The following is a 27,684-nucleotide window of genomic DNA, read 5'->3' on the forward strand; positions in this document are numbered from 1 at the left end:
GCTTTCTGCAGAGGGTATTGCTCCTTCAGTAGCACCTTCTGAAAATCCATAAAACTACCTCTTTGCAGCAGAATCAGAAACATTTACACAATCATAGAACGTTTAATAATTACCAAATTATTTTTCACATTATTTTCACATAACATAAATTCTTGTTACGAGTCCTCGATGGTCTTAACTGAAAATATTTAGAGAAATTGATATCTAATTATAATAATTGATTCCAACAAGTTTAATTTTCTCAGTCTAAGGCTATAAGCAACTTATTGTTGATACAACAGTCTGTGTTCCCTCGATTGTCTTACGTGCAAGCAGTAATTTGGGGCAAAAGCAATGATAATGAGGCTCTCGGGCTTGTTTTGCCCTCAAGTCCCCAGTGATGAAGCATTATGTAAAATACAGTTCGTGTCTCCTAATTTTGCCATTGTGAGGAATTTGCGTTGTTTCATCAGCTCAACTGATCCTGTCAAATAGAGTAATGTTGGGCCTATCTTTCTCATGTCTAGTTGAAAATTAAACAAATGAAGGTTTATTTCATATCCTTTGTGACGGCACTAAGCTGTGCTTGTGCCACAATGACTTGTCCACGTTGCAAATTATTCTTTTATGCTGTTATATAAAATAATGGGGTTTTTTTGTGGGGAAAGAGAGCGAGGAAAAATACAGAAAAGCAACAATTTGTGCTCAGAAAATTGTAAAGGGTGGAATTGTCCATACATTTCCAAATGGGAGGTGAATCCACAGCCCCAAATCATCAAGGTCTGGACCTTCCTCACTGTTAATGTTAGGTGGTCTTGGGTAGGAAATGGTGTCAATACACTAATGGATAACTAATGCGTAAAAGGAGTGAAAGGCCAGCAAAAAGGGAGAAAAAAGACCCAATTTTTGTTCATTGATGAACTTGCACTGCATTCTGCAACTCCACAGTCAAATCAATGACACCTTACATTTCTAGAGCACTCCTCACATACAGAAAGACGCCTCAAAGAGGAAAAGGAGTGCAGCTGAAGAGGAAGGTTTATAAGAGGCTTTTGCAAGCAAGCGGGAATGTAGGGAGGGTATTTCCAAGGGCAAGACCACAATGGCTGAAGAGTAATTGCAGACAGTGGAGCAGCACTGGAATTGATACAGGTTTAAGAAGCCATAGGCTGCTGTTTATAAGACAAAGGGACGGTTTCAGGTATAGGGGGATAAGTTCAATAAGGCCCGAAAATGGGTGCAGGGATCACGATTCGTGATCTGCCCACACCCCTTGAATGTAATGCAGGCAGCAAGCAAAATTTGTACTGCCTGCTCATCAACATGATTGAGGCACTGGGCCTAGCACTGAACGCACTGCTTGTTGGCTCAGCACTCAACAGGGGGCCCAATATCGTGGGAAGTCTGATCTGTATTTATTTAAAGATTGCCTGCAGAGCAAAACACTGTCTGTATTTATTAAAGGGGAGGTACATTGTGAACTAAACACCTCATTCTGAGCAGAGCTAAGCAAAGGGCAGGGGAGAGAGCGGGCACTTCGGTTCTCCGATGCAGCACTGGAGGCATTGGTCCAGGAGGTCTATAGGAGGACAGAGGTCCTCTAACCGCAGGGGGCCAGGAGGCTCTCCAGACACACTGTACAAAGGCAGTGGGCGCAGATTGCTGAAGCGGTCAGTACCATCAGTCTTTCCCCCAGGACTTGGATCCGGTGTCAGAGGAAGTTTAATGACCTCGCACGAGTGATCAAGGTCAGTGAATGCATCTTCAAATGCTATATCCCACCAACTGCCCCACTACCCTCACACAATGCACCCATCACTCAACAACCAACAATTTCTAGCAATCAACGCATACCTCACAATCGTAGCTTCAACTCAGCCTCACACAAGTACCACTGCTGCAAGCCTCACACCCACATCTCACGCAATGCCAGATGTTCAACCATGACAGGCATATCATCCAAACACATTGCACCACACTCACTGACACACTTCCCTCTCTCTTGCACCCCAAGGTGATGCATAACAGGCACCAGCAGGAGCTAACAGGTGGTCGGGGGGTGGGGGGAGCTGCAGAACCTGACCCAATTGGAGGAGACGGTTCTGGAGACAATTGGAAGGGCCGTCACTGAAGCCGTGGTGATCGGTGAGGCTGAAACCATTGATGATGGCGTTATGCTCATACCTAATCCTCCTTCTCACAACCCACTTCCTCCTCATCCCACAACCTATTCTCACATACAAGCTGCTAATGGTGTAATAATGCACATCTTGCTTCCCTGCCGCACTCCTCACCACAACACGAAACTTGTGCCTTTCTCCTTTCAGATACCCAGGAACTTCCACCAGCCCAGCCTATGCATGAAGAAGTAGAGGAGGAGCGTGATGGAGAAGAAGAGGCACAGGCACTCAATCTGACACTTCTACGCGCTAGCTCATAAAATGGCACTGTACGAACTTTAGAGAGTAGTATAAATGCGGAATCTGCACATATGAGTCACCAGGCCTGCAGCCAGGACAGGGGGAAAGAGTAACACATGTGCCAGCTCCATGGAGGGTGAAGTTGTACACGGGTTCTGCTACAGAGAACTCAGATGACTATTGATGGAGCGGCCTTCAGAAGAAGTGTAGGGTGTTTGTTTTTCACTCTACTCTGATTCTTAGACCTTGGAACTTATAGTGGGAAAGGACAACACATGGCACAAAATTTAGGCTTAACCTAGTGTCAGTTTTATTATGCAACAAAAAATGACTAAAACTACAGGACTAGACTTCTGAGAGAAATTGACTTAAGACATACAATCACAATTCCTGGCTGTAGCTATTGTAGGTTCGTGGTCATTGGTTCCGTGACCAGTTGGTTCTTCTTCTGTCCATTCTCTGCAGTGCTGTTCCCATTCCTGTCCTTCTATCTCTCTGTTTGTTCTTCTTCGTGTGGAATAAGTTTCCCACTGGGCCGGGGTCCGATTAAAGCGTCTGGATCGATGTGCTGATTTGTTTAACTGGCTGTGGTGATGAGTTTGAATGGCTACTAATTTGCACACAGAGTCGACAATGCAAAAGATAACTCCTTGGGCTAGTTTTTACACTTTTGTACAGATCGCCCAAAAATGGGCGTTAATTCTGGCGTGGGTGGTGAAAATTGATTTTCAGATTGCCGGCTTGTCGCCCATTCTCAAAGCCCCCAGTCTCCATTTTACAAATTAGGCGTTATCGCGAGCAATCTGAAATGGACGTTAGCATTAAATCTCCCTGACCTTCTGCCGTAAAGTGTCACTATCCTTAGCAACGGCATGGCAACGCTCGATTCCCGAGATTCAAGAGGTCAAGGACGTTCTTGCTATTGATGGTGTGCAGCGAAGATTCACCAGACTGATTCCCGGGATGGCTGGACTGACATATGAGGAGAGACTGGATCAACTGGGCCTTTATACATTGGAGTTTAGAAGGATGAGAGGGGATCTCATAGAAACATATAAGATTCTGACGGGACTGGACAGGTTAGATGCGGGTAGAATGTTCCCGATGTTGGGGAAGTCCAGAACCAGGGGACACAATCTTAGGATAAGGGGTAAGCCATTTAGGACTGAGATGAGGAGAAACTTGTTCACTCACAGAGTTGTTAACCTGTGGAATTCCCTGCCGCAGAGAGTTGTTGATGCCAGTTCATTGGATATATTCAAGAGGGAGTTAGATATGGCCCTTATGGCTAAGGGGATCAAGGGGTATGGAGAGAAAGCAGGAAAGGGGTACTGAGGGAATGATCAGCCATGATCTTATTGAATGGTGGTGCAGGCTCGAAGGGCCGAATGGCCTACTCCTGCACCTATTTTCTATGTTTCTATGTTTCTATCATGACATGCACATAAGAGGCAGAGAGAGGGAGCTGAGAAGGAGTGAAGGCATGTTAGGGTGTGGTGTGGTTGCTTTGGGAGGAAGGAGAGAGTGTTTCTAGCTTAAAAGCAAATTGGGGGAAAAAAATTAGCTGTTACCAGCCAGATATTTGCCTGAATTTGGTGCCTATAATGGAGAGAGAGGAGGAGGCGACACAGCACGCTGTGGAGACTGACACTGGTGAGAGCAGTGAGCTGGGAGAGGAGCACATTGGAGGGCGCAAAAGTGTGAGGAGGTTCCTGGAAGAGGCAAATGCCTCCCTCCTGCAGGAGGTCGAGTTATGCTGGAGTGATTTGACACAACGAAGGCATGGGAAGCCCACCCCAAAGGCATACCAGAAGATATGGGCCGAGATAGCAGAGGTGGTCTCGTCGGCGACCAATGAGGAGCGTGAGGGCAACCAATGCGGCAAGCGATGGAACGACCTTGTCGGATCCGCAAGAGTAAGTATTACATTTATTTACATGTACTTATATATTTATATAATTTGATTTATAAGAGTCATGAGTGACTATAATCAGATGTGAGGAATGATGTACTCAAAGCCTGCGTTCATGGTGTACATCTTTAGGTAAAAAAATGATAATTATCATAATAATCATGATTACATCGGTTATGTGTTGTATCAGTCTCTGTGACAGTGCCTAGCAAAGATAGCATGCAATAATCTCATGCCATGTCATCCTGTTACCTTTTACAGAAGACACTATCGACGATTAGGTCTGCGCAGAGGCGAACGGATGGAGGACCACCAGCAACATCACTGAGATGGAGGAGCGGGTGCTCACACTCGTGGGGAGGCACCCCCGGACGGCCATGCAAGCAGCGGCAGACCCTGAAGTGATGCCACGTGAGTAAAGTATACACCATTGCATGATCTAAATTCAATTGATGCCACACCCACTCATATCCGAGCAATAATATATGACAGATGGTTTCTAAGATTGTCCTATAAATAATGCTGAGCTAATGAAAATCATTGCAATGCAGAATGTGTTGATGGTCATGAAATGTGATGTCTGTGATGATTTTGATAGCAATGGTCCTTTTGTCGTGCATATGGCTGTGTGTAGCACTGGACTCAACTTGTGACCCAAGCACCCCCTTCACCTTTAATAATCTTATTTGTGTTTTGCAGCTCAGCCAGAAGCGTGGCGCCAGGCAAGACCACAGAGGCCAGAAAGTGGGCACATGGGGCCGGACTCATCGGCCAATGCTGCTGAGGAGCTCCGATTCTTGCCCGTCAATCCACTGGATCTGTTCCCTACGGATGAGAGCGCCGACTTCGAGGAACCTGCATCGCCAAGCTCCAGAAGGCATTCCTCCCAAAGGCCATCTAGTGCTCCTCCATCCATTCCCACCTCCACTCTGGAGGTACCGGGCCCAAGCACCTTGCCACAGGCCACCCCATTTGTCCCCAGGATGGTGCCGACCCCGCGGAGGTTTCGTAGGCGCAGCAGGTCTGGTCCACGAGCGCCAGATGAGAGCGGAAAGATGGTAAAGGAGGTCTGTAGACATTGCTGACCAGATCCTCAATGCATTGGGGGGCATATCCCGACAGCTGGCCACCATCTCCGGCACCATGACGGAGTACGTTCAGCGGATGGCGGAGGCCCTGGAGGCGATAGCCAGGAACACTGCTGGCACACGCCTCCCTAGGTTCCCTAGGCATTCCACCCCGAGATTCTGCACCACCAGTGCCAATGACACATGAGAGGCAGGACCAAGACCTTGCTTCTGTATCCGAGAATGTTCCCACCTTGGCACCCCTGCTCCCATACCCGTGCAACCACCGCCTCTGCCTTCATCCCCCCCAATGAGGCACCGCCTGAGGAGCTCTTTGGCCAGGCGGCATGGAGCGAGGAGGAGGAGAAGGGTTAGAGGTGGGGAGAAGAAGGGGAGTGGGGGTTATGAAAGTGAGGTGCATGTCCTCAGGTGATGGCTGTGTTATATCTCCATCTTGGTGTATGCAATTTGTTATAATGTATGGGAGAGAAGGCCACCCTCCTGCTTTGCATTTGTGTTCTGTGTTGCTGGACATGTTGACCATTTGATTGATGTCAATTGTCGAAAAAGTGTGATGGTGTGGGGTGTTTTTGCCCGTGATTTCAGGCCAATGGTCGTATAAAATGTTTTTTATTCAACATAACCTTGTTGTGCATTGTCTCAGATAGCTGGACCGTTACACACTGGTGATTCCTTAACATGAAAGGGGATAATTACACTTAACTTGAATCAACTTAAACTTTAACTGGCACCAGGGTGATGCCCACCATTGAAGTCTGAGCTGCACCCACACAGCAATGGGTCAGCTTTGTAAATAACAACAACGTTCTTTCAGGCAAATTGCTCATTTATGAGCTCCTGACGTAAGTGTCTTGCAGCTATGAAGCCACCATGGGCCCTTTCCAGCAGTCTGGAGTGGGGTGTAGGCATGGTTGCATAGTCAGCCTGATTGTCTGGCCCAAGGTCAGCATCCAGCCCCTTGTCCTCCTCTTCCTCTTTCTCCTGAGGTGGCCCATCAGTCTCTTCTGGCAATTCTTGTTCCCTCCTGATAGCCAGGTTGTGCAGCATGGAGCACATGACCATGAATTGAGCTCTTTGCTCAGGGTTGTATTGTAGCACCCTCCCGAGTGCTCCAAGCATCTAAAGTGCTGCTTAAGCAAACTACAGTAAACTCTCGTTTACCCGGATACGAATGTAACGGAAAACCCACCATAATGGAATTTAAAATATAGTGAGATTCAGCAATTTAACTGTCACACATGTGAATATCTCGCTCACTTCAACTATCGCAAACGTGGACAGTATGCTCAATTAGTCATAAATTAATGCAGGCGTGGACTTCTTTCTCACTTTTCAACCGTCACACATATTGAAAGCAGTTCATTGCAACGCATCAGTCTGTCGAGTGTACTTGTTCAATTCACCCTGAAATCAAACAATTTAAAATGCCTTCTGACAGCACTAAAAGCAAATGCAGCATTAGGAAACGAAAAGTATTGAACATTCAGCAGAAATTAGAAATTATAAAGAAGTCTGAAGCTGGCAGAAGTGTGCATACTTTGATGGACGAATGTGAAGTTGGATCATCAACAATTTATGATATCAAGAAGCTGCTTCTGAATCTTCTGTGAAGGCAATGTTCCGCAAGAATTTGCGAAAGCCGAAGCTTGACAAATTAGACCAAGTGCTTTATGAATGGTTTTCTTTGAAACGGTCTGAAGGTGTGGCAATTTCAGGCCAAGGACTTCAAGATGAAAATTAATTTAACTGAAGAGTGCATTTTTTCAAAAGGCTGGCTCACACGTTTTAAGCATCGCCATGGCATTCGCCAGCTGGATGTGACGGGCGAAAAAAAATTAGCAGAAGATGAGGCCGCACAGAATTATTTAAGAACATTTGCTGAAATGGTGCAGGAAAAGAAATTGACTGCAGATCAGAACTGGCTTACTATGGCAGTGTTTGCAACTGCTACCTTGGCTGCAGCAGGGGAGAAGGAAGCTGTAGACTTTAAAATGAATAAGGAGAGGTTAATAATCCAGAATTGTGCCAGTGCCTCTGGAGAACATAGACTTCCACTTTTTAGTGATTGGCAAATCAAGGAAACCACGTGCTTTAGAAGGAATTGCTCATTTACCAGTTAGTGATAAAGCTCAGAAAAGTGCATGGATGGACAAGGACATATTCATGGAATGCTTTTCAACAGAATTCGTCCCCCAAGTTCGAGAAAACATGAAGAAAATAGGCAAACCTAGTGGGAAGTGTGTGCTGCTTCTGGACAATTGTAGAGCATATCCGCATGAGTCAAAATTAGTGTCTAGTTGTGGCAACATCTTCGCATGCTTTCTGCCCCCCAATGTGACCTCGCTCATTCAACCTATGGGTGTCATACAAAACTTCAAGTGCCACTATAGGAATACCATCATGCGCAAATTGATTAATAACGATCAATCAATCACTGATTTCCAGAGAGCATAAAATATTAAAGATGACATCTATCGATGTTCGCTGGCATGGAGAGAAGTAAAAAACATTACATTGAAGAGGTGTTGGTGCAAGTTGTGGCCCAATGTCATATTTGAAGACAGTGCTTCTGATGACGAAAAATTTGAAGGTTTTCATGTACGGGCTAATAAAAAACAGGCTGTAAAAAAATCGTGGAGATTGTCAGCAGTGCACATGAAACAAACGCACTTAAATCCTCAGCAGAAGGTGACATTGTGAAGTGGATAGATGTTGACATCGAAACAGATGTAACACAAACTTATACTGACGATGAACTTATCGGCATAGTCACCAATAAAGACAAATCTGACGAAGAGATGAGCAAATCAGACAATGAAATTGAAGGAAAACAAAAGAAAGATTTGGACACGTGCTGAAGAAGTAATGTAATATGTCATTGGTTTTTTTGAGGAGAATTCTCATCTTACTTCTCATGAGGTTCTGCAAACTCATATCATCCACAACGTTTTAATTAAGAAAATGAGATCATTTAAACAAGCAGATATAAGATCGCTATTTTAAAAATCAATCTCAAATGTCAATGCAGAAAAAGGAGCATCTGCAGATGAAGAAACATTGGCAAAAGTAACAATTGAAGAAGAAGAAGCAATGGCAGAATAAGCAAATTTAACAGAATAAAATAATAAAATAACATGAACTAAATATTTTGTTTCATTTATTAGACATTTATTTTTAATTTCAAAAAGTTATGAATCAATTTTCATTTATTTTATTACGTTCATGTTCAAATAACATGAACTAAATATTCGTTTTATTTATTCGACCTTATAAATTTAGTGCTTGTCAATTATTTGTTTTATATTTTGAAAAGTTATGAATCGATTTTCAATCTGAATAGCTCACTGGAAAGAACGGATCAAGATCTATACGATATGATATATAAAATATTTTGTGGGTGGTTCTATCACCTTCAAATATTAACTTTAAAATCTAAACTCGCCCTATCGGAAAACCCGGAGTTGCCGAATCTCCAAACAATCTGGGTAAACGAGAGTTTACTGGAATTGTTTTCTGGACCACATTGTATGTGGCTCTATGGCTCTCGTTGTATCGCTTCTCGGCCTTGGTGTGGGTGTCATGCAGGGGGGTCATCAGCCAGGTGGCTGACTGGTAAACATGTCAGAGACAGCGCTCTCACGCAGGAAGTGAGCCTCATCGCAGCTGCCCGGACATTTGGCATTCACTGCCATTATTATCTGGTTGTGGTCAACAACTAGTTGGACCTTCAGGGAGTGAAATCCTTTTCTGTTGCAAAAAAGCTCTGGGTCCTGAGAAGGTACCTGCATGGTGATGTGAGTACACTGTATTGCTCCCTGCACCTTGGGGAACTTAGCAATGTGGTAGAATACTCCATCCCTGTCAGTCTGAGCCCCCGTGGTCATGGGGAAGCTGATAAAGTCCATCCTATGCGTGTACAGGGCCTCCTTGACCTGTCTACTGCAGCGATGTGTGGCATAGTGAGACAGAGGGGAAATGTCGAACGCAGAGACCCGAAAGGAACCGGACACGTAGAGCGACAGTGACCTTGACCTCGACGGACAGTGATGTCCTGAAGGTGATGGCAGGCTGCAGATCTGCCCCGATGAGCTGGCATATTTCAGTGATCACCACTTTGTGGAAGTGCAGTCTCCGAAGGCAGGTGTTCTCAGACACGTCGAGGTAAGACCTCTTCTCCCTGTAAGTGCGAGGTGTGTATAGTCTGGACCTCCTCCTCATTCTGGCATGTCTTAGATTGGGCACATAATGTTGTGCATTAGACGTTGTGCCATTTGCACTCTGCAGCATCTGTGTATTAATTGATGCAGGCTGAGAAATGGCTGACCCCATTCCAATGAAAGTATAATACCAATTGATCGGAAGTAATAATTTCAACACTAAAAGACACCTACAGTAAAACCCAATCATCCAGAGTCTGAAAAGATGTCTGTTCAGATGGTCACTTCACCTGAGAAGAACTCCAGAGTCAATCCAAACTCCCCCGAAGTTGAAGCAGCCTTTTCAATGAAGCAACCTGCGATTTGAAAAATGCCACCCACACCGCTGTGATTCGTTCAGAACAGTTCCACTTTTTCAGAGCAGTGTCTTGGGTGAGCGATATTGTAGCCGAGATGTGTGCGAGGTGGTGAAAGTGATGCTGGCCTATATACTGTGCGTTAGTTTTGGCAAATTTAATCTTTACGACAAAAAAAAGTGGGCGGTCGGCATTATTGAATCTCGGCGTTAATTACATGCCAAAACTAACACTGGGCAATATTATGGGCGTTGGTTTTGCCCATTCTGATGATTTCGCCCAAAAAAAGTGGGCTGGCTGTATTATTTTTGGCCAGTGTTACATACATGGCGAAAGTAACGCTCGGCGATAATTGTCCAAAAAATGGTCATCAGTTTCCATTTTGTGGCTAAATGGGCGACATCTGGCTGTTACACCTCATTCCAGTGGTAAAATGGACTCTAAGTGGGCATTACACATGCAAAAGTAATGGAAAGCCTAGCCCCTTATCCTTGATGTCCTGTTATCCAAAAATGTGCATTTTGTAGGATCTTTTGTAGTCCTGGTTTCTTGCAGACTTGTAGTCTCTGGGGTGAACTGTTATACCCCCTGCGGTCAATCAACTTCAGGGCTCTTCTGATAGATAGTATCAATCTCTTTGTCTGTATGCATAACCGAGTTTAGTCCTTGACCACAGAGATTGCTTTTAGTGGGTGATGAGCCATCACTTGCCTCAGGCTGGAGCCTTTTCCCCTCCCAAGTAGTCCAAAAGTTTGTTCATGACCTCTTCCTGTGCTTGTTCCAAGAAACATAGATGTACCCCGACAGAAGGGTGATGGGCAAGCACACAGAAATGCTTGTTACAATGGCACGCCTGCCGGAGAGATTCGTTTCAAATCAAGGAACATGGAAGAATACATCTCCAACATTGCACAGGGCTTTGCGCGGAGCTTGGAGCCCATGCTGAGGTGGTGCAGTCTCTAGCCAGGCCTTCCACGCCCAGAGTTGCTCGAGGTCATCCTGCAAGGCCATTTCCACTGTTTCACACGGAAAGTCAGCAGCCTTCCACCAATCATGCTGGAGCACTTTGTGGAGCACTAGATTAGAAACATGAGGAACATGAAAAACAGACTCATTGGACTAGATTTTCAGCTTTTGCAATTTTGGGGAGCTAATTGCGGTGGGGCGTTAAAAATAATGCCGAACAATTGTTTGCGCCCTTGACTGCAAGTCTTGGCATAAAGGTAAGTTGGAGGAGTGTTGGCGTTAACTCAGACATTGCACAACGGACTTTGTGCGCCCGAGCCGAAACTAGCAGTGGTAAAGAAGTTTCATTGTTGTTTAGTGCCCCGCAACATAACGTTGCATATTGTATGGTTTTATTTTGATGGGTGGAGATTTTGTGACTTTGCAGTAAAATATATGAATCATCATCATTTGCCATTGGTATCTTGTGCATCATTCCAACATTCACCGGAGATGTGCTTTGATAGGGGCACATTTTCTTCTTAGGCTGTCCCTGGAATCGAGAATGACTTGCTTCCAAGCCAAAAAGGGATGTGTTCAATGAGTTCACAGGTGTTTCAATGAAGGACCTAATATTCCAGGTCCAGAACTGCATATTGAAGGGTGGAAGATGCCTATGCGTGGATTTTTTTAACTTTTGGTGGCCGTTGCACACCAGCCACCACACGGGCTTGACAGAGCTAGGTCTTGGTCCAGTGGCGAGGATTAACCACTGGAAACCAGCTCTGCTGCACAGACCTAGTGCACACACATATCACGGTGTGGGCTGGCCTGTGCTGGCCCTGGGCCTTCACCTCTTCTGGGCCCTGAACTCATACCTCTCCTGGGCTCCGATCACATTGCTCCATAATCACTCGCTGCCTCTTCGCTCCTGCTGTACCTGCCCATGCTCCTATCACCGACCTGGACCTTGGTGACGTCCAATCTAATCGCCCTCTTCACTGCCATCACCCTCCTGCACCAGCTCGCGTTGCTCCTTGGAGTGGTATGCAGCCATGCTGCTCCAGGGCCCGCAACTCCACTCGTTTTAAGGCCTGACCTGCTGCTGATGTTCTCAGGTGGAGGCATAATATTCCTGTATTAGCTCCATCCCTCAGTTTCCTCCATTTAGGAGAGCCGGTCCATTATGAGCTGGCGACATGCAATTATTGGTCCGGCAGCATCTCCACGCTGCCACCCCCGTGGATGGTGTGGCTATATAATTGGGGCCTCGCCAGGCTTCTCTTCATCGTTCTCCTCCTCCTGAGGTGGGCATGCAATCCCCACTGGCAATGCCTGGCCCCTCATGATGACCAAGTTGTGCAGCATGCAGCACACCACAATGAACTCGAATACCTGTTGAAGGGAATATTGAAGGCTGCCTCCAGAGTGGTCCAGAATGTATGAGATGGCATATCTCTGTCAAAACTTCCTTTTGGAAGCACAGCCTTCTCACACACTGCTCCTCAGAGAGCTGCAGGTATGAGCGTTGGTGCCTGTAAACCCATGGGGGATAAGCCCTTCTCCCCGGATGTCTTCGGCCTCTCCTCCGACATGGGCCGACATGGCCAAGAGTCCTTCTTCTAGCTTGATGTCACCTGGCAATAGCATGGAGAATGATACATTTGCAAATTAGTAATGCCCCCATTAAATTTTCTCACTGAAGTTGTAACGGCAATGTAATGGCAGATAAAAGTGATGTTTGCAAGTTGCAGCTTCACGCCGCATCATGTGCGCAACCGTTGTAGTCAATGTGACCTGCAATGTAGGATACTCATCCTTCCATTTAGAAATGCTGCCAATACCGCCTGCTGTACCCTGGGAACACCTAGTTTTTTCAAGCCTTTCCTGGGGCGGACGTTAAATGAGGCTTAAGAACTGAATGTTCCATCCGGGGCAATATTGCCGCATTGCACAATGATTGACGTCACGATCTCAGTCAAAATGGACGACGGGGTGGTAAGTATTTGCGCCGGTGCTAACCAGTAGCCGAATCTACTGGCCGGGCAGTGAATCCTGGACGCTCCGCATTATGCCCGGGGCGCTAACTGAAGCACAAATGAGCTGAAAATCCAACCCTAGGAGAATGGGCAAGAATGATTAGTTGACTTTGTAATGTATTAATGGAATTAATCATTTATAAATTATGTTTGGAATGTTTGTTTTGTGGTGGCTCTCATTTCAGCATTGTGGCCAAAAGGACACTGTGATCTTCCATGACAGACAGATGGTAAATGGAGGAGTGCTGAGCAATGGGGATCTGGGGTTTCATTCAGCGGACCAGGAGTCTGATGAAGCACTCATGGACAGCCTGTCTAGACTTGGGATTTTCTGCCTGCCTCCTCCCTTCCTCCTCCTCCTCCCTTTCTCCTCCTCCTCCTCCTCCTCCTCTTGAGGTGGTCACAGAACTTGTGATGGCAAGGGCTGCGCCCTCATGATTGCCAAGTTGTGGAGGATGTTGCAGACCACCACTAATTGGGACACCCGCTCCAGCGAGTACTGCAGGTCTCCTCCCGGGTGGTCTAGGCAGCGGAACTGTTGCTTCAGCATGCTGATGTTCTGCTTGATGAGGGTCCTTGTGTAAGCATGACTACCATTATATGAGTGCTGGGCAGGAGTGGTGAGGCTGGGGAGGGGACTCATCAGCCAAGCCTCAGGTTCAATGTGGTGGCTGGAAGATTGCTGGCACGGCAGACGGGTGCAGGATGAAGGCATCATGAGTGCTGCCATTGACCATCATGACGTACTGGGCGTGGTCGCACACCAACTGCACATTAAGGGAGTGTTAGCCTTAGTGGTTACAAAACATCTCAGCATTGATATGCGGCACCCGCAAAGCCATGTGTGTGCAGTTGATGGCACCCTGCACCATGTGGAAGGCCGCTATCCTGGCAAAGCCAGACGCGCAATCCTCCTGTTTTTGTTTGTTCAGAAGAACACAATGAAGTCCCTTCTCCTGGAGTACAGAGCCTTTGTGACCTCCTGGATGCACTGTTCCTGAGTGAAAGGGTGCGCTGGCGAAAAAATTAAGGCCACGGTCACCTTTAAGGCCACTGGCAGTGCCATCATCACCCTGTTCTGACGCTGCAGGTCTGGTTCCAAGAGGTGGCAGAGTTCTGTGATCACCTCCTTGGTGAAGCAGTGTCTATAAATATACTGCTCCTGCCTCAGGTGCAGGTAGAAGTGCCCACTGAAGACCCTTGGTGGGTAAGGCCACCTACTGAGAGCCCTCCTTCCCCTCACTCAGTGAGCAACTTGACTTTGCTGCCTTTGCTCCATCTCCCATTCATGTTGCACTGCAAGGGGACCGCAACTAGATCCCACATGACTGGGAGCCAGAGGTGTAGTCAGAGGCCTTCCAGTAGCAGCCAACATCTGCCCAATATTCAGCAGCACTCCTGTACACATTACCAACTTTATAAATATCTTCCAGCAACCCAGTATTCATATAAACTATACAAGAGCCAGTACAAGATAAATAATCAACTTACTTGCAAGTTGATGTATCCCTTTAAATTGCGTTCGTGAGGGGTCTGGAGGGGTCTGAACCCTGGAGCATCCACGATGCTGAGAATGACGTGAATAGCATGTTTAGTGAGTTGGTCTTACCGCAGGACAAGGGTACACAACCAGATAGGGAATGGATGACCAACAGGAAGAGCGGTGCAAGGAACGTGGTGCAGTCATCCCCCTGCAAAACAGATACACCGCTTTGGGTACTGTTGAGGGGGATGAGTCATCAGGGGAGGGCAGCAGCAGCCAAGGTCATGGCACCATGGGTGGCTCTGCTGCACAGGAGGGCAGGAAAAAGAGTGGGAGAGCTTTAGTGATAGGGGATTCAATTGTAAGGGGAATAGATAGACGTTTCTGCGGCCACAACCGAGACTCCAGGATGTTACCTCCTTGGTGCAAGGGGCAAGAATGTCTCGGAGCGGGTGCAGGGCATTTTGAAAAGGGAGGGTGAACAGCCAGTTGTCGTGCTGCATATAGGTACCAACGATATAGGTAAAAAATGGGATGAGGTCCGACAAGATGGATTTAGGGAGTTAGGAGCTAAATTAAAAAGTAGGACCTCAAAAGTAGTAATCTCAGGATTGCTACCAGTGTCACGTGCTAGTCAGAGTAGGAATCACAGGATAGCTCAGATGAATACATGGCTTGAGGAGTGGTGCAAAAGGGAGGGATTCAAATTCCTGGGACATTGGAACGGGTTCTGGGGGAGGTGGGACCAGTGCAAACTGGATGGTCTGCACCTGAGCAGGACCGGAACCAATGTCCTAGGGGAAGTGTTTGCTAGTGCTGTTGGGGGGGAGTTAAACTAATATGGCAGAGGGATGGGAAACTATGCAGGGAGACAGTGGGCAGAAGCAAAAGATAGAAAGAAGAAAAGTAAAAGTGGAGGCCAGAGAAACCTAAGGCAAAAAGCAAAAAGGGCCACATTGCACCAAAATTCTAAAAGGGCAAAGTGTGTTAGAAAGACAAGCTTGAAGGCTCTGTGCCTCAATGCGAGGAGTATTCGGAATAAGGTGGATGAATTAACTGCGCAGATAGCAGTTAATGAGTAAGATGTAATTGGCATCACGGAGACATGGCTCCAAGGTGACCAAGGCTGGGAACTCAACATCCAGGGGTATTCAACATTCAGGAAGGATAGTCAGAGAGGAAAAGGAGGCGGGGTGGCATTGCTGGTTAAAGAGGAAATTAATGTAATAAGAAAGGACATTAGCTTGGATGATTTGGAATCGATATGGATGGAACTACGGAATACCAAAGGGCAGAAAACGCTCGTGGGAGTTGTGTACAGACCACCAAACAGTAGTAGTAACATTGGGGACAGCATCAAACAAGAAATTAGGGATGCATGCAATAAAGGTACAGCAGTTATCATGGGTGACTTTAATCTACATATTGATTGGGCTAACCAAACTGGTAGCAATGCGGTGGAGAAGGATTTCCTGGAGTGTAATAGGGATAGTTTTCTTGACCAATATGTCGAGGAACCAACTAGGGTCCTAGATTGAGTGATGTGTAAAGAGAAAGGACTAATTAGCAATCTTGTTCTGCGAGGCCCCTTGGGGAAGAGTGACCATAACATGGTAGAATTATTTATTAAGATGGAGAGTGACAGAGTTAATTCAGAAACTAGGGTGCTGAACTTAAAGAAAGGAATGGTTTGAAGCGTGAATTGGCTAGAATAGACTGGCGAATGATACTTGAAGGGTTGACGGTGGATAGGCAATGGCAAACATTTAAAGATCACATGGATGAACTTCAACAATTGTACATCCCTGTCTGGAGTAAAAATAAAACGGGGAAGGTGGCTCAACCGTGGCTAACAAGGGAAATTAAGGATAGTGTTAAATCCAAGGAGGAGGCATATAAATTGGCCAGAAAAAGCAACAAACCAGAGGACTGGGAGAAATTTAGAATTTAGCAGAGGAGGACAAAGGGTTTAGTTAAGAGGGGGAAAATAGAGTACTAGAAGAAGCTTGCCAGGAACATAAAAACTAACTGCAAAAACTTCTATAGATATGTGAAGAGAAAAGGATTAGTGAAATTACAATGGGGAACAAAGAAATGGCAGACCAATTGAACAAATACTTTGGTTCTGTCTTCACGAAGGAAGACACAAATATCCTTCCGGAAGTACTAGGCGACCGAGGGTTTAGTGAGAAGGAGGAACTGAAGGATATCCTTATTAGGCGGGAAATTATGTTTGGGAAATTGATGGATTGAAGGCCGATAAATCCCCGGGGCCTGATAGTCTGCATCCCAGAGTACTTAAGGAAGTGGCCATAGAAATAGTGGATGCATGGGTGATCATTTTTCAACATCTATTGACTCTGGATCAGTTCCTATGGACTGGAGGGTAGCTAATGTAACACCACTTTTTAAAAAGGGAGGGAGAGAGATAGCAGCTAATTATAGACCGGTTAGCCTGACATCAGTCATGGGGAAAATGTTGGAATCAATTATTAAGAATGAAAGAGCAGCACATTTGGAAAGCAGTGATAGGATCGGTCCAAGTCAGAATTGATTTATGAAGGGGAAAGCATGCTTGACAAATCTTCTGGAATTTTTTGAGGATGTAACTAGTAGAGTGGACAAGGGAGAACCAGTGGATGTGGTGTATTTGGACTTTCAAAAGTCTTTTGACAAGGTCCCACACAAGAGATTGTTGTGCAAAATCAAAGCACATGGTATTGGGGGTAATATACTGACGTGGATAGGGAACTGGTTAGCAGACAGGAAGCAGAGAGTCGGGATAAAGGGGTCCTTTTCAGAATGGCAGGCAGTGACTAGTGGAGTGCCGCAGGGCTCAGTGCTGGGACACCAGCTCTTTACAATATACATCAATTATTTGGATGAAGGAATTGAGTGTAATATCTCCAAGTTTGCAGATGACACTAAACTGGGTGGCGGTGTGAGTTGTGAGGTGGATGCTAGGAGGCTGCAGGGTGACTTGGACAGGTTAGGTGAGTGGGCAAATGCATGACAGATGTAGTATAATGTTGATTAATATGAGGTTATCCACTTTGGGGCAAAAACGTGAAGACAGAATATTATCTGAATGGCGGCAGATTAGGAAAAGGGGAGGTGCAATGAGATCTGGTTTGGCATGGTTCATCAGTCATTGAAAGTTGGCATGCAGGTCAGCAGGCGGTGAAGGCGGCAAATGGTATGTTTGCCTTCATAACTAGGGGATTTGAGTATCGGAGCAGGGAAGTCTTACTGCAGTTGTACAGGGCTTTGGTGAGGCCTCACCTGGAATATTGTGTTCAGTTTTGGTCTCCTAATCTGAGGAAGGACGTTCTTGCTATTGAGGGAGTGCAGCGAAGGTTCACCAATCTGATTCCCGGATGGCAGGACTGACATATGTGGAGAGACTTGATCAACTGGGCCTTTATACATTGGAGTTTAGAAGGATGAGATGGGATCTCATAGAAACATATAAGATTCTGACGGGACGGGACAAGTTAGATGCGGGAAGAATGTTCCCGATGTTGGAGAAGTCCAGAACCAAGGGACCTAGTCTTCGGATAAGGGGTAGGCCATTTAGGACTGAGATGAGGAGAAACTTCTTCACTCAGAGAGTTGTTAACTTGTGGAATTCCCTGCCGCAGAAAGTTGTTGATGCCAGTTCATTGGATATATTCAAGAGGGAGTTAGATATGCCCCTTACGGCTAAGGGGATCAAGGGGTATGGAGAGAAAGCAGGAAAGGGATACTGAGGGAATGATCAGCCATGATCTTATTAAATGGTGGTGCAGGCTCGAAGGGCCGAATGGCCTACTCCTGCACCTATTTTCTATGTTTCTATGTCTATGTCCCTCATGCAATTGAATGAACGTTCAGCCGTATGTGTTTAGGAGAGGACATTGTTTGGAACAGTAGACGTCCAAAATTGCAAGTTGTGCATCAAGTCAGTATTACACACTGACTGACGTGACGATCTGCCTACTCAGTTTATTGCCAGAGTATGCACGTCCGACCCGCGCTATCGCCCTCACTATGGTGAAGAGCGCGGGCCGCGCCGGATGTGGGCAGAAGAGAGGTGACCGCCATTTTTTTCTCCAAGCCAGCCTTAACGGCCGGGGCTAAGGTGTCACATTTCTTGGCCTATATATTAGAGGTTTCCACAACAGCAATGCTCATTAAACAATTTGTTATCTCTGAAGGCTTAACAGGGGATGGTTCTATTTGCATGATCCCAGCATTAGGAGTTTGCTGAGAAGTGTAACTCCCAGGTGGAAGCAGCCTGCCTGTCCGAAAGCGGTACCAGGGAGGCTCTGTCGGGTTTTAGTGGCTGGGTATCATTAGTATGCTGCTTGCGGACTTCCTGAGCAACTCGGCCCCCTGTGCATGCCTCAGGTGGACACGGCAGATCAATCATCAATCATGGACCCTGCTGGCTTGGGGCAGCTGGTCTTACTGGCTGTGATTTAAAAAGGCAGTCAGCCAGATCAGAGGGGGAATGGAGTGGGTAAGCCCCTCGCTCCATTTTAACTGTCCACCTGCCAGGCAGGGTGAGTTCAAATTGAGTCTGTTGTCGCTGTGACAGGAAGGAGAGTTCTGGATACAGTCCTTTGCTGACAGATCTATTAGAGGAAATGATAATCCAAGACAACACACACGATAACACGAGTGTGTTGAGTTTCCATGTGCCCATGCGCATTTTAGCTGCCGCTCTGGACCCGAGTCCATCACTTGCATTTCCACTTTTCTCTCCACCTTTTTTCCTTGTTTTCCCTTTAACCCTCCTAAATCTCTCCTGCTGTCATGCCTCCTTTCATTTCTCCCCTCTCGGGTACTCTGCACTCCCAAATGCCTACCCCAACCCATCATTAGCTCTCGACCTTCTTCCTCCCCTGCCACAGTCCCAAGCTTGACTCCCTCTTAGATAAGCCTACAGTTTCCCTCTGTGTCCCTCTTGGCATCCTCCGAAGGGCCCATCGAGGCACTCGTCGCTGCCTCCTTATGAGCAGCAATCCTAACTGCTCCATCCTACTCTCTCACTGACCTTCACACCCAGCGCACCCACTGGAGGTTAATCTTTCCTACATCCTTCCCATGCCACTCACCCCTCCCAATGCACAGCCTATGGACTCAGCCACTGGATAAGTTATCAATGCCCCTCTCTTCATCACCCTCCAGTACGTCCGTCATTAATATAAAATGATTTCTTCAAAAATAATGGATTCTTTAACATAAAATTGATTATTTAACATAACCTTTCTTGCTTGGATTTCTAAAAGTAATATGTAAGGGCAGCCCAAGAACGTGACACAGCATGATTGGTTATTTTTTTTTCATTTTTCAAGGACAGAATTGAAATTGAGTTAAGAAAGCAAGATTGACTTACAACTGTTACTCTGTTTGTTCACTTCCTCTCTATGAAATAAAGCAGCATAACTATTCTCATCAGGCGCCACCTTACTAAACCTTTTTCAGGCCACCACTAGAAAGATTGGAAAAGCCCACGTCAAGGAATGTACACAAAACTGGATATTGAACAGTACAGGTACACTCCTGAATTTAAGACCATCGGACTACTTACGAAAGTGACCAGCATCACTGCACAATAGCTAAGGCAGACCCAAAATTTGTAGAAGGGGCATAAGATTGAACTTGAAGTAATAATCCATGTACCTGTCCCAGCTGGTCATCAAGATATTTGGTAGACATATAAACAAGATGTTCCTCATCTGAACAATCTAAAGTAGATAATAAGAGGATAGGTCGTGCAAAGGTTTGGGAAGCAAGTTGTGTCAAGTTTAAGGACTTGTCTTAGATATTCTCTTGGGTAAAGTGCTGCTCGTCATTCCAATAAGTGGTCTAAGCATCTTTCATTTCGGGGTGTGCCCACATTTCCCAATGTCTAACGATAGCATAACCCAGGGGTGTAACAGCAGGATTCCCTTATGATCTGAACTCAGCATATGTGTCTTTCAAACATGTGTTACTTCAATCTATTCAAAGGTGGACTGGGCAAACATTTGGTAAGCCTACACCAGATACGAATAGTTAAACTGTGTTATTTTTGCAGCAAGTGAACATGTGTTGCAGGCACATTTAGTTCAATCAATACAACTTGTCTTTGTATAATCATCATCATCATAGGCAGTCCCTCGAATCAAGGATGACTTGCTTCCACCCCAAAAAAAGGATGAGTTCACAGGTGTTTCAATGAAGGACCTAATATTCCAGGTCCTGAACTACATCCTGAAGGGTGGAAGATGACTGTGCATGGATTTTTTTAACGTGTGGTGTCCGTTGCACACTAGCCACCACACGGGCTTAACAGAGCTCAGTCTTGGTCCTGTGACAAGGGTTATCCAAGACGACTGGAGACCTGCTCTGCTGCACAGACCTAGTGTGTACACATATCGCAGTGTGGGCAGGCCCATGCTGCCCCTGGGCCCCTGGCCCCGAACTCATGCCTCTCCTGGGCCCCGATCACATCCCTCCACAGTCTCTCGCCACTCCTGCTGTATCTGCCCACGCTCCAATCACCGAGCTGGACCTTGATGATGTCATTCTTTGCAGCCGTCGGCCTCCTGCAGCAGCTCACACTGTACCTTGCAGTAGTCTGATCCCGGGCCGCCGCACCTTTTATGGCCCTGTCCTGTCGCTGGTGGTCTCTCGCAGGTCGGGACCTTCACGCTATAATAATACCAACTAATGAACACATGCTATTACCCTAACCAGTGGGTCATCTTATGTAACTTAAAAAAAGTAGTTCTGAACTAACCTCCTGCATTCTCTTCCTGAACCTGGCCAACTCTTGCAATTGCTCCTTTTTGTTTTTAAAAGGTGGAGGGCTGGATTTTCTGGTCCCTTGCGCTCCGGGTTTCAGCACGGAGCGGCGGGAAAGGCGACGTTCAGGTCTCCTGTGCCCCGTCGCGATTCTCCGTTTTGTGGCGACGCTAAGCAGCACCGCTGGGACAAGCCTTTCATTGCGATACCGGCAGTAATTTGGACTTTTGTTCGATCCGTCCGCCCGGAAGTCCGCCTGCAATAACCGCCTGAAAAATCAGTGCAGTCCAGCATAGCCAGTGACACAGAGGAAGGTACAGTACTCCAAAGGTAAGTGCAAGTGTTTGTCCTTTTAATTTTTTTTTAGCGATTTGTGTTGTGGTGGCGTGGCCAATATTTTAGGAATGTTTTTGTGGGTTTATTTAAGGTCCCCCCCTTGACCCCGCCGTCCCCCGCCAGATGTCTATCGGAACACACACGGTCCAGCAGTTTAGTTTGCAAGTTTTCCATCCTTGTGCCACGAAAAGTGCCTCCCTTCGTGCTGTGCCCCCTGATGCAGGGCCCAGATGCCGAAATTTTCTTACTAAAGCGCAAACTATTCCTGGCTGGTAACTTTCCCGCCCCACCTCCGTTTTTGCCCCGAAAACAGAAAAGCCTAAAATCCAGCCCTGAGTGCATATACGTTCACAGTTGAAATGACACTCTTAATACTGCAAAGAATGAGAGTATTACAACATCCATAAATACAAAGCATAATTGGCCCCAGGTAATAAATCACTGAAGGGGGGTGGGGGCACATAAACTGTTACATCAATTTGTAAACAGTGATGCATATGTTTAGTTGCCATAACAATACAGGCTCAATTATTCATGCTGCAGCTGCTGGGAAGGCAAGAGACAAGCCCAGGCCATTCAGCCCATCAAACCTGTTCTTACTGCACACTATATACAATTTTCACTAAGAGGCATCCTTATTTTATTTCCTGAGGAAGGTTTATCCATGGCTATTCCCTGCACCCAAAAGATAAATCAAGTAACATTCTAGACATGCATGATTACATTCTGAATTAATTATCCCTAACCACTTGTCTTCCTCAGCAAGACATTTCCAAGGTCCCAGTACTTCAAAAACTCTCATGTTCTACACAGCACTTGATTATCTTTATCTTTATTACTCTCAATTCTGTTCCTTCCAGCTCATTTTAAAGGTGTTAATCAACACTACTTTAGCTGGTAAAAATATAGTTCTAACCTTGTATTTCTGAAGGCATGTTAATTTTATATTTATATCTGTTAGCCATGTGCCAACAGTCAAAGTTATTTAACTTGTCCACATCTAAGCATTTGAGTAATTGAACCTTCTTGTAACCCACAGATCATAAGATTTGTACTGTTACAAGCATTTTGGCATACAACAGATCTCCCCTATACCTTAGCCTTTAAGCCTTTAAAATGGCAATGTTTATTGTTGAGATTTATTGATGGGGAAGGGAGAAAAATGTATAGTGCGAGAAAATGTACTAGGTGTAATTTTAGCTTTATTAAAAAGCAGTTCTTTATCAAAAGTAAAATATTACAGATGCTGGAAAACTGAAATAAAAACAGAAAATGCTGGAAATACTCAGCAGACCAGGCAGCATCTGTGGAGAGAGAAACAGAGTTAATGGAGTTAAAATTCCAGTCGGAGGCTTCCTTCGGACGATTGCCTCCAACCCAAAATTTTTTTGTGAAAGTACCTAGTGATCCCGGAGGCGCCTTCGATTGCAGTCGGAGGCCTTCATTCGATATGCAGCGTACGAGGACAGGACTTCCTCGCATGCACGAAAAAGCTGGAGTCAGGTGGGCCTGGACCACCAATCACTCTGCAGTATTCTCATTGATAAAAATGGGAACTCCGTTTTTACGAGTTCCCATTACTATCAATGAGAATAACCGCCTAAAGCACAGAAACACAACATAATAAATTAAAAAAACACCTCACACATTAAAAATTAATTGAAATGAAAGTTAATTGAATGATTTCAAAAAATATATATTTTTTGAACTGTTTTTTGTGTTTTAATATGGTTTAAAATAAACTTACCTTAATGGACAAGGATTTTAACAGAAAAATGTGTTTTTAAATGTAATCTTTACATGTTTTAATACTCTTACACTGGTAAAAGTAGGCTCTGCAACTGCTTTCACCAGGCGTAAGAGTTTGATGGACATTCACTGGGCATGAGTTGGCCAAGAGAAATCTTGACCAATCAGTAAAGCTGGTTTTCGGTGCATGCACATTACGCCCCGAGAATTGGCTTTTGCGAGGCTTTGCCAGGTCCGTCCGCAATTCATACGGACCCAGTGAGGCCAGAATTTTAGCCCCAATGTTTCAGGTCACTGATCCTTTGACAGAAGTGGAAAAAGTTACATATATAACATATTTTTAAGCAAGTGGAGGGGGGAGGGAAAGGGAGGGAGGGATGAGGTGCTGATCCTCAAGCTTACATTGAGCTTCATTGGAATAGCTAAGAAGCTGAGGATGGAGAGATCAGAGTGGGAGTGGAGCGGAGAATTAAAGTGACAGGTGACCGGAAGTTCAGGGTCACGCTTATGGACTGAACGGAGGTGTTCTGCAAGTGGTCACTCAATCTGCGTTTGGTCTCCCCAATGTAGAGGAGACCACATTGCGAGCAGCGAATACCATATACTAAATTGGAAAGATGTACAAGTAAATCTTCACCACATGAACTGCAGCGGTGCAAAAAGACACCTCACCAGCACCTTCTCAAGGGTAATTAGGGATGGGCAATAAATCCTGACCTAACGCCCACATCCCATGAAAGAATGAAAACATTTTTAAAATCGCTGTTTCACCTGGAAGGAGTGTTTGGGGCCTCCACAGGACAGTGCCATGGAAAGGGGAGTGGGTGCTGGGGGTGTCTGTGGAATGGACCAGGGTGTCGCAGAGGAAGTTGTCCCTTCGGAATGCTGAGAGAGGGAGGGGAAGATGTGTTTGGTGATGGGATCATGCTGGAAGTGAAGGAAATGGCGGAGGATGATATGCTGAATGTCGAGGCTGATGGGGTGAAAGGTGAGGACAAGGGGAACCCTGTCATGGTTCTGAGAGGGAGGAGAAGGGGTGAGAGCAGAACTGGAACGGGCACAGTCGAGGGCCATATTAACCATGATAGAGGGGAATCCGCGGTTGAGGAAAAGGGAACACAAATTGGAAGCACTAGTATGGCAGATAGTAGCATCAGAACAGATGTGACGGAGACGTTGAAACTGGGAGAATGGAAGGATTCCTTGCAGGAAGCAGGGCACAAAGAAGTTTAGTCCAGGATGCAGTGGGAGTCCTTCGGCTTATAGTGAATATTTGTCGATAGCCTATCCTCAGAAATGGTGACACAGAAGTCGAGGAAGGGAAAGGAAGAGTCAGAGATGGACCATGTGAAGGTGAGGGGTGGGTGGAAATTGGAAGCAAAGTGAATGAAATTTTCCAATTCCGAGTGAGAGCAGGAAATGGCACCGATTCAATCGTCAATGTACCATAAAAAGAGGTGAGGGAGGGGACCTGACTAGGACTGGAACAAGGAATGTTCCACATATCCCACAAATCGGCAGGCATAGCTAGGACCCATGTGGGTTCCCATAGCAACAGCTTTAATTTGGAGGAAGTGAGTGGAGTCAAAGGAGAAGTTGTTCAATGTGAGAACAAGTTCAGCCAGGCGGAGGATGGGGCTGGTTGGACCTCTGTTCAAGGAAGAAGTGGAATGCCCTCAGACCATCCAGGTGGGGGATGGATGTGTAGAGGAATTGGATGTCCTAAATGAAGAGAAGATGTGGACCGGTTTCTGTCAGAGCATAGCTTAACACGAGCATAGCTCTGATTCTCCAGCTAGCTTCAACACTACGCCAAGAAATATGGCAAAAGCTCAAAGCTTCAGAATCCAAATCCTTTAATAATATAGTGTGAAAACTATTGATAAAGAATAAAAGACACATCTAACATTCTTATAACTCAACATTAACAATCGAATAAAAGCAGTAATCAAGAGAAGTTACTTATCTCTTACAGTACATCGCATATAAATACAACACTTCCAGAACAATTGGATGAGGAGAAGCACCTTACATCACTGTACTTCTGGGAAGATTTAATACAGCAGGAGGTTTGCTTCTAATCACTAAAATTACAGACAGTCTAAGCTAAAATGGAAGCTTGTTTACTCTCTGTGGCTGCTGGTTTCCGCACTGGTTTTGCTTTCTCTTTGTTCTTTTCTGTCCCATTGTAAAACTGCCACCCTGTGGCTGGAGTACTTCATGACACCGACTGTATCCAGAATTAAACTGGCTCCAACCAATAAACACCCCATCTAAAAATGACAAGGATTGAAAATTTTTACCCGTTAAGAGTTTAATTCCTCTTAGATCATAAGATGGCATCGAGGTGGGCGTCATCTGTATTCATACGTGTTCAGTCTCGTGTAGCTGTAACACGTGCTATCGCTGCATGCAGTAACCTCCACCTTATGTGCCCTTCTATCCTCAGTGGGGTAGTACTCGGCGGTACATACAAGTGGCCAGTCATTCTGGGGAAATTCTTTCTGACAGAGAAAAACGATATCCCTGACAGAGGTGTCCAGCTTTGTCTCGTCCTTTTGTGTCAAGGCTGCTGGCTCTGCCAGTGTTTCTTTTGCCGTCGAATCCGGAGTTGATTTGCAGATCATCAGGCCCATCGCCGTTGTCGTCGCCCATCCGAATCTTCCTGCACGTAGCTGCCAGGTGGTGCATTGAGGGGCTGAGTTTCCGGAGCTACGAGCATGGCGGGTGTGAGTGCCTGAAGGATAGTACGGTTGATAGAGGCATTGACTTTATTACTTGCCCCGCTTGGGCCAATCTGTCCGAGACCGTCCAGCCTAAGTCTGTCTGTTGTGCCCACGGTGTTCCTCTCGGCCCATTGTGAGACTTCCTGATCTTGAGGGGTTCCAGGCAATTGCTTTCAATGAGGAGGATGATATTTGCGTCTTCTCTCAGCTCGGCTATCTTTGTTGCCACCGATCTGAGGCGGGAAACTGTTCACAGAAATCCGGATGTGGGATCTCATTTCTGTCTTCAGGGATGTGGGCATTCTCAAGGATGGTTGCCAGCTGTTCTGTCATTTCATCTACCGCTTGTACGACTAGACCCCCTGCTCCTCTCCCCTTGGCCATGATCCTGTCTCTGCCACAGGTGGTAAGGTCATATAGGAAGGCTGGACCTGGGAGTTCTAATGCATTGAAGATTTCAGGGTCTCCAAAACAGACATTTGATTGGTCATCCAGCACAGCATAGCCAAGGATACGTTTCGAGGGATGATCTCTGTGATAGATCTTGTAGAGAACAATCTTACAACAAGATCATGCGGATGGGCAAGCCAGTTAACTGGTGCACTTTGTGATGGCCTTTATGATCTGTGGCTCATCTGTTGATCTGTTACCCTTTCATTGTGGGTCTCCCCGCTGTGGGACTCCCCGTCATTCTGGGCACTGACCTTAAAGGTGCCGATGTTGCCATGACGTGAAGGGAAGAGCTTGGGCTTCTGCTCATTGCCATCCTCGCTGAGGTTAGCTTACTGGGGGTGACTGCGTAAAGGTAGCTGTCACTGTGCTGTCTGATTTCTATTTTCAGAAATGTATCCAGCTTAGCGCAAGGAGGGTAGCTGCCGGTATCGGTCTTATGTTCCGATACACGCTCCCTCCATTTGTTGCTTAAGTAGGTAGGGAGTTTTGCGAGCATCAGGTGAAGATAGTGGGGATAGTTAAGCAGCCCCAATTTGGGCAATTTGTCCATTTGTGCAGTGATGTCTGTGCATAATTCGGCAAGTTTGCGAAGCTTGTGACCTTCGTCGGCCCTGAACTTCGGAAACTTGTCGAGCTTTGCAAGGACAGATGTTGTGATCCTCGACTTGTCATCAAAACTCTCTTCTGGTTCCTTCCACGCTTCCTGGTAGGCCGTTTCAGGGTCCACAACATACCAGTGTCAGAACCTGTCTACCAATTCCTTTGGCTTCCCCTTTGTGTACTTGACGAGAAAGGTAAGCTTCTGCATAGATGGTGTGGCCGCCTGGTCTACCATGGCTTCGAACGTGTGGCGCCATGGCTGAAACATGATTGGGTCCCACTCATAAACATCGGGCTTGTGTGCAGGCTGATGCTGACAAGTGAAAGTGTTGGCAATGTTCACTGTCAGATCGAGGGTTGGCTCCCCTACTGTTGGTTGCCGGCTCGAGAGGACGGAGGCTCGATTAGTTCCGCGCTACACCGCTGGCTGGTGGGACAGCTCTTCATTCCATTACAGATGGCTGAATGATCGGGGCCGCTGGCTGAAGCCGGAATGCAGGGGCAGAGTGAGTCGACCTGGCTGTGAGGTGCCCAAACTGTGAGGCATGGTCATTTCAGATCTATTCCAGTGAGCTTCGGACCCAAGACCTCCATGCCTATTGTCCAGCTCGTTACATCTCCTCTACCCTTGCTTGCTCTATAGCGGCAGTCTTCCTGGCTTGAAATA

The sequence above is a fragment of the Pristiophorus japonicus genome, chromosome 1 (genome assembly GCF_044704955.1).
Source record: "Pristiophorus japonicus isolate sPriJap1 chromosome 1, sPriJap1.hap1, whole genome shotgun sequence".
NCBI classification, from domain to species: Eukaryota; Metazoa; Chordata; class Chondrichthyes; family Pristiophoridae; genus Pristiophorus; species Pristiophorus japonicus.